Below are 17,082 nucleotides of genomic sequence, written 5' to 3'. Positions count from 1 at the left end.
AGGGAAAGACAACTACTTAGTCATCGCTACGTTTCTTCTCAGCTGTCAGGTTTGTTCTGTGCAGCAGCTTGAACCCTGTGCCGGTGGGGCGAGGGGCAGCAATGTGGATCTCAGGCTGCTTGTTTGAGCTGTGTAAGCATCTGAATCAGCACACAAAGGAAAAGCTAGACCCTAAGGAAGACATTGTGGAGAAGCGGTTCTTACCTGGAAGCTTCAGGCCATCAGGAAACCCCCATGGAATTTGAGACAGTGCTTTGTGTATGTGAGATGTGATCATTTTTTTTGGAATTAAGAACCCATAGCTTTTCTCAGAGCCTTAAAGGGAAGGATGACCCTGAAAGAGTGAAGAACATTAGCTAGTGATATGCTAAAATTGTGAGAGAAATGTACATAGATAACATTCAGAATCAGGCAATCTCAGGACTTTTCTTCTCTTGGTGGTTAGGCTGAAGGATAGGTCTACGTTTTAGGAAGGCATTGAATGAAGTCATGCTATTGTATGTTTATCTGAGTGTATATATGTGTGTGCGTGCACATGCAATATGTATATGTATTTTATGGGATAAATGCTATAAAATATATCGTGTACTCTGTACTGCAGATACATTATAAAATACATGTAGCTCCAGCTTTTAAGGAACTTACATTTTCAGGTAGAATATAAGGCTAGCAACAGTAAATGCAATCAGATTAGAATTAGAGGAAAAAAGTATACAAAGGCAAATGTGAGAGAGGCCGTAGCCATAAAAACCAAAAGGAAAATAGGTAAAATATTCGAATGCTGTTTGTGAAATGCATGGTTCAGTGAGGTCATTCTGAGAATTATCCTCAGAGGAATTATATGTTGCAAATTACCTATATTTAAAGAAATACTAGACTTTCCTGAGTGAGGAGAATATTCTAGGGTTAAAACCCTAGAATACTTAACCAGGTGGTTAAAGCCGTCTGGGCTGGTATAGACGTATGAGGTTCTTCCTGAAGGGAGGGGAATAGTATAAACAACTTTTCAGGGTCTCTACTGACATGAGCATTTTTGAGGAAGCAAATTAAAATTCTCAGGATTGGAGTTTTATTTGCACCTGCCCTTACTGCCAAATAAAATGCACATTAGCCTAAAAATAGGAAAGACTTTCAATTAGTAGTTTTTTCCTCTCGAGCAGCCTGGCTCCCCTTTCAGCAGAATGTGCAATTTCATTCCTGGAGTCAAGCCACAGTGCATCTAGTCCAGGATGCTGCAGTTACCAGAGGCAAAGCTGAGCAGCTCAGGACACAAGAGTATTAGTCATTTAATCCCCTGGGTTTTTGTATTTTATTTGACAGTTGGTTAATTTTCCCCCTGATGCCAGAGGCACACTGAGGGCCAGATTCACCTGGCTAAATGAAAACTATGCATCTTTGCAGTCGTGTCAGAGGAGATGCCCCAAAATTTAACCCTTCATGTGCCAGTACTTCAGACAGTGATGCCATGAGCACTGGGGCAGAGTGGATAACTCTGGAGGAGTTGGGACATGTGGCTCCGACTCAGCCACGTATGGGAATTGGTACTTGGGGTTGGCTTTCTTTGCCTTAAAATGTGTTTGTGTGGATAGTTATAATTGCAGGTGCACTTCCAATGAGATTGAAAAGAAAAAAAAAACCCACAAATATTAGACTCCATGTCTGTTCTATGTGCTCAGCATGATGCACTGTTGGTATAAATAACTATATTATCGAGGAGTATTCACTCCATCTAGGGAAAGAATATAAATGCATGTGAGTAGTCTAAGAGGGACTAAAAAGGCAGATAGATTCTTCATTCACACATGGAAGATACCCAGTCAGAGTAGCTGGATGGATTATATGAAATTGGCAGCCCAAGTTTAGGAGATGGAGATCTTATAAAATGATTTCACCTGGACTTTAATGACTGTCGTATTTCTGTGGGGGGTGGAGGGGGTGCGTTTTGCGCAAGAGGGATGTCATAAACAATAATATAAAGTTGTAAAGTTAGAAAACTCATGTAAACAGGATTGCGAATGTGTCCATTTGGCTGAAACTGAAATTTGGGAAAGTTAATTATACATGTACTCCTGGAACCTAATCTTAATTTTTTTTGGACCACTTGGACTGTTGGGCAAAATAATTTTTGTTTTCCCAATTAGGAGCCTTTTGAACATTTTGGTCAGTGGAATTATGTGTTCAGAGCTATAGATTACAAAGATTAATCTGGTAGTAATATTAGAATGAACTATGGTGCTGTGAGGTCAAAACCAAGAAGACCGGTTAGGATGGTATCACAGTAGTCTTGGTCAGGACCAAAAAGTATCTTTTGTGACCATAGACCAGATGAATTCTATCATTTTAGAGGTAGAAGAAGGCTTAACAGTCTTTGCTCTGTATGTAGCTAACAAACCAAAAATCTTAGACATTAATGAATTTTCCCAAAGGGGAAAACCACTCATTTGTGTCACATGTCTAAGTTCAGCAATTGGAATTTGAATATGATATTCAGTAGGGTTCACTACTAAATGGATGGTGATATCTGGAGATTAGCAAAGGGGCAGAAGCCAGCCTTTCTGCTAAGCTCTCTGTTCCTCCAGAAGAGAATGAAGGAGAAATCATCCTGGGAAAAAAGAATTATAGATCACCTGCTAATATGAGTAGGCGTTGGGGAAGGGCTCCATATATCAGGGCTTGAATCACAGCATGAGGAGTGGGGCGTTAGCGGGGAGTGGAGTGGGCTGCAGCCATCCAGCGAGCCATTAACTGGTGGTGTTGGCCCGAAGTCAAGTGCAGAAGGTCTGTGGCCACTCAAGCGGGTCAGTGATATGGAAATAATAGCTGGCAGTCACCCACGAATCACGGAGCTTTGAACCCTGATGAGATGCAGCAATGGGCCCTAAGGAGGGCCCAGTGCTCGTGTGGGCAGGCCAGTGACTTTTGGAAGTGGGAACACTTATTTTTTCATGTAAGTGTTGTTCATCAATGTCTGTGACAGTTGCTACTGTTGCAGAACTCTCAGCAAAGATGGTAGCTTTGGTGCTAGGATTCCCTTTGCCAGATGCTCTTTTCAACCAGCCTGCGGTGAACAGAATCCTCAGGTAGACAGCACCGTCTGTTAGAAGTTATTGCGTTGAGGCGGCAGCTCCGTCAGCACTCACCTGTGCACTGTCCTCCTCCCCTCTCTTCCCTTGTTTGCTGTCAGTCTTTTGAGGCATACACTCCCCTTTTGAATACATAGCCACCTTTACTTTTCCCTTATTTCCCTGCCACTGCTTTCTCTCACCTTTAGTGAATGAGACTCTGAGGGCCCTGAAGACAAAGTCTGGATCCCTGGCTTGCAGGAAAGAGCCCATATGGTCCGTGGCGTTCTGCTCCAGCTGCGTTTCATCTTGAGTGTCCGGACTCTCAGTAGAGGCTTTTTGATGTGAGCATTTTAAGGGACTCAAAAGAGTTTGGTTGAACAGATTGTGCTTTCTGGCCCAAGACAGAGTTTTACTGGTCATCATTCCATAGGAAGCCAGATTTAAAAAAGAAAAAAAAAAGACTTTTAATCAGGGAGAAATGTGTATGACCAAATGCTCTCAAAACTCATAAGATCGGGTTATTTTGATATTTTAGCCTTTTTTCTTATTTTTTCTTAGAGAAATCTAAGAAATCTATTAAATATCTAGGTGATTGCCAAGAGGCAAAATTTTTTTGAATGAGCATGTGACTCTCCAGCCACCACTAGAATGACTGAAGAGATTTGGGACCTTTTTCCCTTTGAAGCTCTAAAAGAAATAGCTTGACTTCTTTTTTCTTTTGTGGTACGTGGGCCTCTCACTGTTGTGGCCTCTCCCGCTGCGGAGCACAGGCTCCAGACGCGCAGGCTCAGCGGCCATGGCTCACGGGCCTAGCCGCTCCGCGGCACGTGGGATCCTCCCAGACCGGGGCACGAACCCGTGTCCCCTGCATCGGCAGGCGGACCCTCAACCACTGCGCCACCAGGGAAGCCCTAGCTTGACTTCTTAAAAAGCCCTGTTGGGGGACTTCCATGGTATAGGCACAGGCGATAGACTCCTTGGCCTCTGAAGGGTCTATGTGAGGATGTGCCTTTAGAAAGCCCTGGAATTTTCAGAAAAATAAGCATTATAGACATTATGGAAACTTCATGCCAAATGGGCAGAGGGATACCTGTTATGTACAGCCACACCTTTTAAGCTTCTTACAAAACAGCAGTGCATCACTGTGGATGCCGTGAAGAATTCCACAGCATTTATACCAGGACCCCCAACATCTCACTCGCCATTATTTAGTTTTGTTATTTCTGTAATTAAGCAGTAGGCAAGCCAAACATTCTGCTGCTTCCTTTTGTTTCTTGGCATTTGGAAACCGAGCAGCCAGGAGAACAGGGGTACAGAGCTTCCGCTTCCTTCCTTGTTTTCCCCCCACATTGTTGCCTCGATACAGGAAACCACCCAAGGAAGGCTTAGCAGCAGGCCAAGGGTGCCAGATTATATCCTTTTAATTTGGCAATAAACTAGTGTACAAACTGTGCTATGAAACATTGCCTCCAATGGCATCTCTCAGTCTGTCTCCAACACGTCACTAAACATGATGTGTTGGGAGACAGTGGAAATGAGTGAAAACAAAACACAGATGTAGGGCTTCCCTGGTGGCGCGGTGGTTGAGAGTCCGCCTACCGATGCAGGGGACGCGGGTTCGTGCCCCGGGCCGGGAAGATCCCTTATGCCGCGGAGCGGCTGGGCCCGTGAGCCATGGCCGCTGAGCCTGTGCTCCGTGACGGGAGAGGCCACAACGGTGAGAGGCCCGCATACTGCAAAAACAAACAAACAAACAAAAAAAAAACACAGATGTGACTGAAAGAAAAAAAACAGGAGAAATGTGTAAGAATAAGCATCTACCTCAGCTCTGCTGACCATCCTGGGGCACTGGGCTCGGGGCCTCTCTGTTAGGGGTTACACTGCGGAGCGAATTGTATAGGGGCGAGTCTGCAATGTTGTAAAGCCAACGTGAACGCTCCTGGGGCTCAAGAGTGCCTCACAGCTGGGGAGGAGAGACCCCCTTGCTCGGCTTATCCAGGCGGCAAGGCCTCTCCTACAGATGTACCTGCTACCCCTGACCATAAGCAGGAGGGTCCACGTTTCTCCAGTCCTCTACAGTGAGCTTTTTCTCCCCACTCTGGATGCCCAAATCCTTCTAGACCGTGGACTCAGTTCCTACACAGATAAGCAAGCAACTAACTGAACACGGCGGCTGGGTCTCGGTTGTGGGAAACTGGAGAGTAGGTGTTCATTCAGGAGGGTGGGGCGTGGTGGGGGGTCTTGGTGAGCTCCAGCCTGCTGTTCTTGCCACCGAGGATGGCTCATTCAATGTCACCAGACTTTTCAGAGGTTTTCGAGAGAAGTAATCCTGCTTTGTTTGAGATATGACATTTTCTTATTTTTAAGTGTTAATAACTAACGCAAAAACTTAAAACAGAAAGCCGTGCAGGGCAAGTCAACCTCATCTGCTGCCTTGTCTTAGTCCCAGATCACCTTTTTGCTGATTTCTCTGTCTTTCCCATTATCTTTGTTTTTCTCCTGTTCATGGATCTTCCTGTCAGTTTTATTTCAGGAAACGTTCCATTGTTTTGTGAATTAAAAAAAAAAAAAAAAAATGCATGCAAATAGCGATCAATTCTGTGGAGGGAGGACAAAACCCTTAGGACAGTTTGGTGGGTCACCCTTCATTTTGCGGCAGTTCTAGAATATTCATGAGTTTGTGTTGTCTCGCTTGTTCTGGAGCCCTATGAGTCAGCAGTCCAGGTAATACCATGTGGGAGCTTGTGGGATCTCTGTTCTCCTCTATATTCCAAAGTATCAGAGTTTATGAAAGAAATAAGAAATCCTAAGGCTTGCACCGTGGCCTCACCTTCAGTATTTTGGTAAATATGTGTAAGATACACTTGAAACCAACACATGGCTTTAAAGGAGGAAAGCACGTTTTCGTAAGGAAACGCTCGTCACAAATAATTGAAACCCTAAATATTAACAGTGGCGTTCTCTGTATAAATGAAGGCAGAGTTTGAGTTAAAATCATATATTGATAGAAAAGGAAAATTATACTGCCAGTGTGTTTGAGAGCATACGATAGAATTTTAGTAACTTGCATAAAAGTAAATTTTTAAAAGAAGAACTGCTTTTAGCTTTCTCCCTTCTTTCTTTCTACCAGTCCTGCAATTTTACTTAAACAGTTTCATATACATTTCTTTAACAAAAAAGAAAAAAAGAACACAACTTCCTTTTTAATCTTTCCTACTTTTCCTGACTGAGCACTAACAGATGGCCATTGCTTATCACGACAGCTTTGAATGCCAGGAATTCTCTGGGAAATAATGACTGCCCGACATAAGGGAAGAGATGTCAGCATTTTCCAAAACTCAGTCTTATTGGTTTCTCACCAGCGATAGACAGCACAGCAAGTGAGGCAGGAACATCAGCTCTCTGTCAGGCCCTCCAAATGTCCATGTGACCTTCAGCAGGTCATTTAACTTTTTGAGTTTCGCCAGCTGTGAAGTGGAAGCAATAACACTACCTGGCTCACAGGACTGTTTGAGGATGCTGTGATAATGTATGTGAAACACCCAACACAGAATCTGGCACATGGCTAGCACCACGTGAATGCCAGCCAATGTATTATTCAAAGACCTAGGAGAGAGCCACCTGGTGTGGCATAACTAGGTTTAGACGCAAGGCTTCCTTAGCCATAATCCGGTGTCTTCCCAATACGTGACGTTATACGTATTTAGTCAATGTTGAATGTCCTCTTAGACAGTCACTAAAAGGTACCACTGAACCAGAATGAACAGAGCAAGCAAGAACCAATATATGGTACTCAGAAAATATTATTGATTATAATAACAATAAGCCATTAAATATTAAAGTATTTGCCTTTACAGCAACTCTGTTTGTTTTTGAGTAGACCTAGCAGCCCCTTAATGTCAAAAGGGCAAGACTGAAATAAAAGATAAATGGATCCTTCAAATTCAACCCCCTGGGGATATTCAAATGATTTCTGCACAAGCACAAACACTTAGGAAGCTGATATCTACCTAATGCCATCGCGTTTCCCAAGGCACTACGTTAAAAGGCACTCAGTTATTCATAAGAAATATGTGGAGCGTTATATACCATGCTGCTTTGGCAAGATTTCCATGTGCTTGAAATTTCCCAATGTCAGAGCTGATTTCTAATCTCATGAATATGTAAATAATTTAAGTATTCAAGTACAAAACTGGCAATTAGAGTGGAAACCAGGGAGCTTGCTGAACGTCAACCCCAATGCTTGTTTATAAAACAAATTCTCCAGCTGAAATGCCATCTTATGCAAACGAGGAAGGCCTGTGTTCACTTTAGCTAACTTGTTTAACCAGGTTGTGTCATTATTTTTCAATTGCTACCTGAAGCAGTTTGATCTACCTGTTCCCAAATTTGAACGAAATGAGCTACAAGAATAAGGAGAAATGGACATTTTTGAATGAGTGATTGGGGTTAAGGTTTGGACAGATAGAATTATGCTTTTTGGTAGCTATTTAAACTTTGAAGTAAATTTAAATTACATTTTTGCTTGTGCAATTTTTTAGCCAGTTATTTTGATCTATTCTACCCACCAACACTTGTCTAAATGGATTAAGATGCCTCCTTAATCCAGGCACCAGTCTGGGTAAGTTTGAAGGACACTTGACATCCTAAGAGGGCATGGACCTTTTTCTTAAATGAGCTCGAGGGATATCCAGAAAAAAACTATCTCCGAGTGTGGCCCTTTAGAATCTAGTAATGGTAAAATTTTCTTGTATCCTGCCTTGTCAAGCATGGCTGCTGCCAGCAGTGTTGCCAAGGAGGGGAGTGGTTTGAGAAGGAGGGAGTCTTGACCTTGTAAATAGACATATTTTGTGAAGTTATGACTGTGTAGGTTTCATACTAAAATTTTTTTTAAATGTTATCTTTTCCAACTTCCTCCCTTCGGTATAATAGGATATTGTAAGTTCAGATTACAAATGGCACATGAGGTGTTCCAAGAGATCCAGAGGCCCAGCCAGGATCTCATAGCTGGCAAGAGGAAGAGAAACCAGAAGTCAGCTACCCTTCTAAAATGACTGGGTCCCTTTACTGAGCTAGACCCTTACTATAAAATACTATGAGATGGCTTTCCCAGGACTTCCAAATGGGAGAATTACCCTCCTCACCTCCCTTTCCCACACACATCCTCACTTGCTCTTCGGCCCCTTTCTGCATCTCCTTTTCCCTTCAAGTGAGAAAAGCCTAGTTCCCGAGCCGGTGGAGTGGGTTCCCTCGCCCCTGCTGCTCCCACCCGGGTCCCCCCTCCAGCCATCGCTACTGCCACCACCTCAGTTCCACTCAATCGATTTTTGCTGCATGTCAACACTTATTACCAAAGAAGTGATACATTTCCTCACCACCCTCCTGTTCTCTTTGTGAACAACAACATGCATTTTCCAAGAAGTTAAGTGAAACTAAGGATCCAGTTGGTGGCCACTGAACAGAGCGAAGGGTTGGGTCCTCTAATCTTCACGAGCAACAAGGACATTTTAATGATAATGAATGGTTCAAGTACTAATATCCCACTACTCCAGGTACATAGTTAAGAAGAACATAGGCCTCAATTCAGTATTTATCGATATAAAGGATTCTTGCCAGAATGGTGAGTTCAGTCAGTGTATTAACATTTTTGGATTGCAAAGTATAATCTGACTATGAATAGCAGGTGATTAATATACCAGAATAATACTATCAGAATCAGAGTGGATAAGAATGTTTTTTTGGGCCTGCATGCCTGCCCTCTTGCTGTGCTCCTGATTAAAGAAATTAGTCCTTCCTTTCCGACTTAGTCCCTGGAAAGAAGTTTCAGCCTGAGAGCTTGCAGGATCTTAGTTCCCAGGGCGGAGGTTGGGCCTGAGCTCCTGCGGTGGGAGCTCTGAGTCCAAACCACTGGACTAACAGAGAACCTCACACACCAGGGAATATCAATCGGAGTGAGGCCTCCCAGAGGTCTTCGTCTCATCACCAAGACCCAGCTCTATCCAACTGCCTACAAACTCCAGTGCTGGACATCTCAGGCCAAACAACCAGTAAGACAGGAAAGCAGCCCCAACCATTAGAAGGAAAAAAAGAAATGACAAAAAAATTTGTGGCAGAGGAAGGAGCAAGGTAAAAACCTACAAGACCAAATAAATAAAGATGAAATAGGCAACCTTCCTGAAAAAGAATTCAGAATAATGATAGTAGGGGTGATCCAAACTCTCGGAAACAATGGGGAAAATGCAAGAAACATTTAACAGTGATCTAGAGGAACTAAAGAGCAAACAAACAGTGATGAACAACACAATTACTGAAATTAAAAATACTCTACAAGGAATCAATAACAGAATAACTGAGGTAGAAGCACGGATAAGTGAGCTGGAAGATAAAATGGTGGAAATAACTGCCAGGGAACAGAATAAAGAAAAAAGAACCAAAGGAAATGAGGACAGTTGCAGAGATGTCTGGGACAACATTAAATGCAACAACATTCAAATTATAGGCATCCCAGAAGAAGAAGGAAAAAAGAATGGGTCTGAGAAAATATGTGAAGAGATTATAGTCGAAAACTTCCCTAACATGGGAAAGGAAATAGTCGGTCAAGTCCAGGAAGCGCAGAGAGTCCCAACAGGATAAACCCAAAGAGAAACACGCCGAGACACATATTAATCAAACTATCAAAAATTAAATACAAAGAAAAAATATTGAAAGCGGCAAGGGAAAAGCAACAAACAACGTACAAGGAATCCCCGTAAGGTTAACAGCTGATCTTACTCTGCAAGCCAGAATGGAGTGGCAAAATATATTGAAAGTGATGAAAGGGAAAAACCTACACCAAGATTACTCTACCCAGCAAGGATCTCATTCAGATTTGACAGAGAAATTAAAACCTTTACAGATAAGCAAAAGTTAAGAGATTTCAGCACCACCAAACCAGCTTTACAAGTGCTAAAGGAACTTCTCTAGGCAAGAAACACAGGAGAAGGAAAAGACCCACAATAACAAACCCAAAACAATTAAGAAAATGGTAATAGGAACATACATATCGATAATTACCTTAAATGTAAATGGATTAAATTCTCCAACCAAAAGACATAGACTGGCTGAATGGATACAAAAACAAGACCCATATATATGCTGTCTACAGCAGACCCACTTCAGACCTGCAGACACAAACAGACAGAAAGTGAGGGGATGGAAAAAGATATTCCATGCAAATGGAAATCAAAAGAAAGCTGGAGTAGCAATTCTCATATGAGACAAAATAGACTTTAAAATAAAGACTATTACAAGAGACAAAGAAGGACACTACATAATGATCAAGGGATCAACCAAGAAGAAGATATAACAATTGTAAATATTTATGCCCCCAACATATGAGCACCTCAATACATAAGGCAAATGCTAGCAGCCATAAAAGGGAAAATCAACAGTAACACAGTAATAGTAGGGGATTTTAATACCCCACTTTCACCAGTGGACAGATCATCCAAAATGAAAATAAAGAAGGAAACACAAGGTTTAAATGATACATTAAACAAGATGGACATAATTGATATTTATAGGACATTCCATCCAAAAACAACAGGATACACTTTCTTCACAAGTGCTCATGGAACATTCTCCAGGATAGATCGTATCTTGGATCACAAATCAAACCTTGGTATATTTAAGAAATTGAAATCGTATCAAGTATCTTTTCTGACCACAACGCTATGAGACTAGATATCAGTTACAGGAAAAAAACTAAAAAATACGAACACATGGAGGCTAAACAATATGCTACTAAATAACCAAGAGATCACTGAAGAAACCAAAGAGGAAATCAAAAAATGCCTAGAAACAAATGACAATGAAAACACAATGACCCAAAACCTATGGGTTGCAGCAAAAGCAGTTCTAAGAGGGAAGTTTATAGCAATACAATCCTACCTCAAGAAACAAGAAACATCTCAAATAAACAACCTAACCTTACACATAAAGCAATTAGAGAAAGAAGAACAAAAAAACCCCAAAGTTAGCAGAAGGAAAGAAATCATAAAGATCAGATCAGAAATAAATGAAAAAGAAACAAATGAAATAATAGCAAAGATTAATAAAACTAAAAGCTGGTTCTTTGAGAAGATAAACAAGGTTGATAAACTATTAGCCAGACTCATCAAGAAAAAAAAGGGAGAAGACTCAAATCAACAGAATTAGAAATGAAACAGGAGAGGTAACAACTGACACTGCAGAAAATCAAAGGATCATGAGTGATTACTACAAGCAACTATATGCCAATAAAATGGACAACCTGGAAGAAATGGACAAATTCTTAGAAAAGCACAACCTTCCGTGACTGAACCAGGAAGTAATACAAAATATAAAGAGATGAGTCACAAGCACTGAAATTGAAACTGTGATTAAAAATCTTCCAACAAACAAAGGCCCAGGACCAGGCGGCTTCACAGGCGAATTCTACCAAACATTTAGAGAAGAACTAACACCTATCCTTCTCAAACTCTTCCAAAATAGAGCAGAGGGAGGAATACTCCCAAACTCATTCTATGAGGCCACCATCACCCTGATACCAAAACCAGACAAAGGTGTCACAAAAAAAACTACAGGCCAATATCACTTATGAACATAGGTGCAAAAATTCTCAACAAAATACTAGCAAACAGAATACAACAGCACATTAAAAGGTTCATATACCATGATCAAGTGGAGTTTATCCCAGGATGCAAGGATTCTTCGGTATATGCAAATCAATCAATGTGATACACCATATTAACAAATTGAAGGATAAAAACCATATGATCATCTCAATAGATGCAGAAAAAGCTTTTGACAAAATTAAACACCATTTATGATAAAAACTCTCCAGAAGGTGGGCATAGAGGGAAATTACCTCAACATAATAAAGGCCATATATGACAAACCCACAGCCAACATCGTTCTCAATGGTGAAAAACTGAAGCCATTTCCACTAAGATCAGGAACAAGACAACGTTTCCCACTCTCACCACTATTATTCAACATAGTTTTGGAAGTTTTAGCCACGGCAGTCAGAGAAGAAAAAGAAATAAAAGGAATCCAAATCAGCCAAGAAGTAAAGCTGTCACTGTTTGCAGATGACACGATAATATACATAGAAAATCCTAAAGATGCTACCAGAAAACTACTAGAGGTAATCAATGAATTTGATAAAGTAGCAGGATACAAAATTAATGCACAGAAATCTCTTGCATCCCTATACACTAATGATGAAAAATCTGAAAGAGAAATTAAGGAAACACTCCAGTTTACCACTGCAATAAAACGAATAAAATACCTAGGAATAAAGCTACCTAAGGAGACAAAAGACCTGTATGCAGAAAACTATAAGACACTGATGAAAGAAATTAACGATGACATAAACAGGTGGAGAGATGTTCCATGTTCTTGAATTAGAAGAATCAACATTGTAAAAATTACTATACACTCAAAGCGATCTACAGATTCAATGCAATCCCTATCAAACTACCAATGGCATTTTTCCCAGAACTAGAACAAAAAGTTGCACAATTTGTATGGAAACACAAAAGACCCTGAATAGCCAAAACAATCTCGAGAAAGAAAAACAGAGCTGGAGGAATCAGGCTCCTGGACTTCAGACTATACTACAAAGCTACAGTAATCAAGACAGTGTGGTTCTGGCAGAAGAACAGAAATATAGATCAATGGAACAGGATAGAAAGACCAGAGATAAACCCACGCACAATATGGTCACCTTATCTTTGATAAAGGAGATGAGAGTATACAATGGAGAAAAGACAGCCTCTTCAATAAGTGGTCCTGGGAAAACTGGATAGCTACATGTAAAAGAATGAAATTAGACCACTCCCTAACACCATACACAAAAATAAACCCAAAATGGATTAAAGACCTAAATGTAAGGCCAGACACTATCAAACTCTTAGAGGAAAACCTAGCCAGAACACTCTATGACATAAATCACAGCAAGATCCTTTTTGACCCATCTCCTAGAGAAATGGAAATAAAAACAAAAATAAACAAATGGGACCTAATGAAACTTCAAAGCTTTTGCACAGCAAACGAGATCATAAACAAGATGAAAAGACAGCCCTCAGAATGGGAGAAAATATTTGCAAATGAAGCAACTGACAAATGATTAATCTCCAAAATATAGTAGCCTGTCATGCAGCTCCATATCAAAAAAAAAACAAACAACCCAATCCAAAAACGGGCAGAAGACCTAAATAGTCGTTTCTCCAAATAAGATATACAGATTGCCAACAAACACATGAAAAGATGCTCAATATCACTAATCATTAGAAAGATGCAAATCAAAACTACAGTGAGGTATCACTTCACACCAGTCAGAATGGCCATCATCAAAAAATCTACAAAGAATAAATGCTGGAAAGGGTGTGGAGAAAAGGGAACCCTCTTGCACTGTTGGTGGGATTGTAAATTGATGCAGCCACTATAGAGAACAGTATGGAGGTTCCTTAAAAAACTACAAATAGAACTACAATATGACCGAGCAATCCCTCTACTGGGCATATACCCTGAGAAAACCATAATTCAAAACGAATCATGTACCACAGTGTTCATTGCAGCACTATTTACAATAGCCAGGACATGGAAGCAACCTAAGTGTCCACTGACAGATGAATGGATAAAGAAGATGTGGCACATATATACAATGGAATATTACTCAGCCATAAAAAGAAATGAAATTGGGTTATTTGTAGTGAGTTGGATGGACCTAGAATCTGTCATACAGAGTGAAGTAAGTCAGAAAGAGTAAAACAAATACCATATGCTAACAAATATATGTGGAATCTAAAAACAAAAATTGGTTCTAAATGAACCTAGGGGCAGGACAGGAATAAATGCACAGATGTAGAGAATGGACTTGAGGACATGGGGAGGGGCAAGGGTAAGCTGGGACGAAGGGAGAGAGTAGCATTGACGTATATACACTAGCAAATGTAAAATAGCTAGCTAGTGGAAAGCAGCTGCAAGGCACAGGGAGATCAGCTCCGTGCTTTGTGACCACCTGGAGGGGTGGGATAAGGAGGCTGGGAGGAAGCCGCAAGAGGGAAGGGATATGGGGATATACGTATGCATATAGCTGATTCACTTTGTTATACAGTAGAAACTGACGCAACACTGTAAAGCAATTATACTCCAATAAAGATGTTAAAAAAAATTCTATGAGATAGAGTCACAAATTCTGATCTGAAAGGCTGTCACTCTCTTGACTTGCTTAATTCCAATGCCTGCCTGGCTGATCTAAGTATAGTCATGATGAGAAAATGTCCCAGAACGAGAAGACTTGTGATCCCAAGCCAAACAGCCTCAGCTAGTCCAGGAAAGGCCATGCTAAGCAATATCCAACCTCAGAGGCTGGGGACACGGATGCATTGTTTAGGGTCCTTCCTTGGCTTCCTGAAAGTCAGGAAGAAAAAAGCAATCACAAGTTCTTCTTGCCATTCCTCCCTTCCTCAGGGCCTGCGGACAGCTCAGGCTAGAGGCAATAACCAGCAGAAAGGGGAGAGTGTGAGAACTAGTATTGACCTTTTACTCTGTGGCAAGCCTTATGCCAGACTTTTCACATTGATACCTCAACTCTATTCTTACATGAAACGTCAGATGTATCACTATGCCAGTTAGAATTTGGGGAATCTGAGGCTCTGAAAGGTTAAGAAAATTCCCAAGGTGGTTGGTAGAGCCAGGAGTCTTATCCAGGTTTGACCCTCTTTACTCAGTCCTCACTGCACCAAAACACTTGCCTCCCTTACAAAAGCCATTGCGATACATTTCTCTTTTTCCTTTTCTTTAATTGCCAATTTTTTTCCCTATTTTTATGTAACCATCTTTCCACTCTCCAACCTACCGTGAGACCTGTTCCCTCTGACAGATGCACTAGTACGCATTTCAAGAGCTGAGTTTCACAGCAGAGAGAAAACTGTTGTTTGAAGATCACACAGCAGAGGAAGGGAGAGGGAGGGACCGGCAAGTCAGAGGGTAACTGCCCCTGGCTGCTTCCCAGATAGCCAGCAGTCCCTTGTGAACCCTCGGACCAGCTTGTGACTAAAACACTGTGACCCCTGCTCATCTCTTCCAACCTTGCACCAGCTCTAGCCCCAGGGGTCTGTGTGTAAAATCTCCCCCTGCCCAGATAAAATGACTGGAGCTTTCAGAAGTGACCCTCTCTGTAAACTGGTGCAGTCACTATGGAAAACAGTATGGAGATTCATTAAAAAACTAAAAATAAAGCTACCATATGATCCAGCAATCCCACTCCTGAGCATTTATCGAGAAAAGATGAAAACTCTCATTCAAAAAGATAAATGCGCCCCAGTGTTCATAGCAGCACTATTTACAACAGCCAAGACATGGAAGCAACCTAAATGTCCATTGACAAATGGATAAAGAAGATGTGGTATACACATACACACATGCACACGCAATGGACTGTTTATTACTCAGCCATGAAAAAGAATGAAATAATGTCATTTGCAGCAGCATGGGTGGACCTAGAGGTTATCATACTAAGAGAAGTAAGTCTGACAGAGAAAGGCAAATATCATATGATATTACTTGTATGTGGAATCTAAAAAAATGATACAAATGAAGTTATTTACAAAACAGAAACAGACTCACAGACATAGAAAACAAACTTATGGTTACCAAAGGGGAAAAGGGGAGTGGGGGGAAGGATAAATTAGGAGTTTGGGATTAACAGATACACACTACTATATATATAAAGTTGATAAGCAACAAGGTCCTACTATACATCACAGGGAACTATATTCAGTGTCTTGTAATAACCTATAATGGAAAAGAATATGAAAAGGAATACATATATGTAAAAAGAATATGTATATGAAAAAGAATATATATATATGTATATATATAAATGAACCACTTTGCTTTATACCAAAAACTAACACAACATTGTAAATCAACTATACTTCAATAATAAGTAAATTAAAAAGCAAAAATAAATAAATGAAAATAAATCAGTAGTCCTTGGAATGATTAAATTAAATATCGGGATATTCCAGAAAAGCATCTAAAGCCCATCATTCAAATTTAAGACAAAATTCATAGTTCCCTGTGTGTATATAGCACAGGGAACTATATTCAACATCTTGTAATAACCTATAATAGAAAAGAATCTGAAAAAGAGTATATATATATATACACATCTGAATCACTTTGCTGTACACCTGAAACTAACACAGCATTGTAAATCAACTATATTTCAATTAAAAAAAAGTGACCCTCTCTTACGCTCTACTTCTAGTCAGATTTTTTTCCTTTTAAAATTTTGTTTATTATTATTGTTGTTAGTGTTGTTGTTATTGCCTTTCCTCCTTCCCACACCCAGGGGCCCTGACTCACCCAGGCACCCATCTCTTCCCTGCCCTGATGCAGTCACCTTCTAACTGATCTCTCTCCTCTGTTCCATCTTCACACGGCTAATGGATCCATCTTATGGAGGCACACTTCCAGTTATGTCCCAAGTGACAATTTTCTCCTCCTGCTTATTTTTGTCTCTCAAAACCTGCTGAGCTTCGTCATATATTCATTTAAATAATGGTATGATTACATGATTATTGAGGGCTATTCATTTTTTCCCATCAGTGTCTTGATATTGGGGATCTGTGATACAGATCCTTACTAGCTTCTAATTATTTTACTTATCTTCCATTTATTTCCATATCTATATTATAGAAGCTTTAAGGCCAAGAGTCCATTTGAAATTTCCCTAAGTACCTCCAGACGTGGGAGCACAGGAAGAGTCCGTGAATTGAACTGGTCCACAGCCACATATTGACCCTTGTTGCCCAGCCAGCCCCAGTTCCATATGTCGAATCCCCCAAGCCTGCCTCTAAGTGCCAAACACAACTATGGGGTGTGTGACAGACTTCGGTGACAGCTGGGGAATGGCCAGTGACAGATTTGATAAATCCAGCCTTCAGAGAGATTGATGGAGCCGGTGACATGTCATCATTCCTGC

The 17,082-nt window shown here is 40.8% G+C and overlaps 1 protein-coding gene across 3 annotated transcripts in view; it reads left to right on the top strand.

Moving 5' to 3' along the window:
• Positions 1–17,082, top strand: part of SORCS1 (sortilin related VPS10 domain containing receptor 1) — a 275,703-nt gene that overhangs the window by 48,239 nt on the left and 210,382 nt on the right. The window lies entirely within an intron of this gene.

The sequence above is a fragment of the Lipotes vexillifer genome, unplaced genomic scaffold, assembly GCF_000442215.2.
Source record: "Lipotes vexillifer unplaced genomic scaffold, Lipotes_vexillifer_v1.1 scaffold916, whole genome shotgun sequence".
In the NCBI taxonomy this organism is placed as follows: domain Eukaryota; kingdom Metazoa; phylum Chordata; class Mammalia; order Artiodactyla; family Lipotidae; genus Lipotes; species Lipotes vexillifer.
The sequence above is the reverse complement of the archived record's forward strand: the minus strand, read 5'-3'. Positions and strand labels throughout refer to the sequence as shown.